We start from the raw sequence: 637 nt of genomic DNA, 5'->3' as shown, positions 1-637 counted from the left end.
CCCTGGCACGCCCATTCTCTCTCTCTCCCTCTCGCTGTCTTTCTCTCTGTGTCTGTCGCTCTCAAATAAATAAATAAAAATTAAAAAAAAAAAAAAAAAAACTACCAGGCGTGGTGGCACATGCCTGTAATCCCAGCACTCAGGAGGCAGAAGGTCACTGTGACTTCAAGGACACCCTGAGACTACAGACTGAATTTCAGGTTAGCCTGAGCTAGAGTAGGACCCTACATTGGAAAACCAAAAAAAAAAGTTAAAAACTAAAAACTATGGAATGTTTCAGGCCATGCTAATCTTCTCTGTATCATTCCAATTTTAGTATATGTGCTGCTAAAGTGAGCACAAAATAAAATATATTTTAAAGTTCTTTGCTTAAGTGAGAAGTGCATCCTTTTGGAACACCATAATGTAGGGGCTTAATCATGCATTCTTGTAATCCTGCCACTTGGGAGAATCAATCAGGAGTATTATGAGTGTAAAGCCAATCTGGACTAAATAATGAGTTAAAGAGGGCCTGTGCTATATATTTAGACCATATCTCCAAAAACAAAAACAGAAACAATGACAAAATCCAATGGTTTACAGAGTTTCTTCTTTTTTTCTAATAATGCTATAAATTTATAATTAATGTTTAAATTCT

At 36.1% G+C, this 637-nt stretch overlaps 1 pseudogene; it reads right to left on the bottom strand.

The window, feature by feature from the left end:
* Positions 1-242: 242 nt before the first annotated feature.
* Positions 243-340, bottom strand: LOC123459066 (annotated as a pseudogene).
* Positions 341-637: the final 297 nt, after the last annotated feature.

Source organism: Jaculus jaculus, chromosome 2, assembly GCF_020740685.1.
Source record: "Jaculus jaculus isolate mJacJac1 chromosome 2, mJacJac1.mat.Y.cur, whole genome shotgun sequence".
NCBI lineage: Eukaryota > Metazoa > Chordata > Mammalia > Rodentia > Dipodidae > Jaculus > Jaculus jaculus.
The sequence above is the reverse complement of the archived record's forward strand: the minus strand, read 5'-3'. Positions and strand labels throughout refer to the sequence as shown.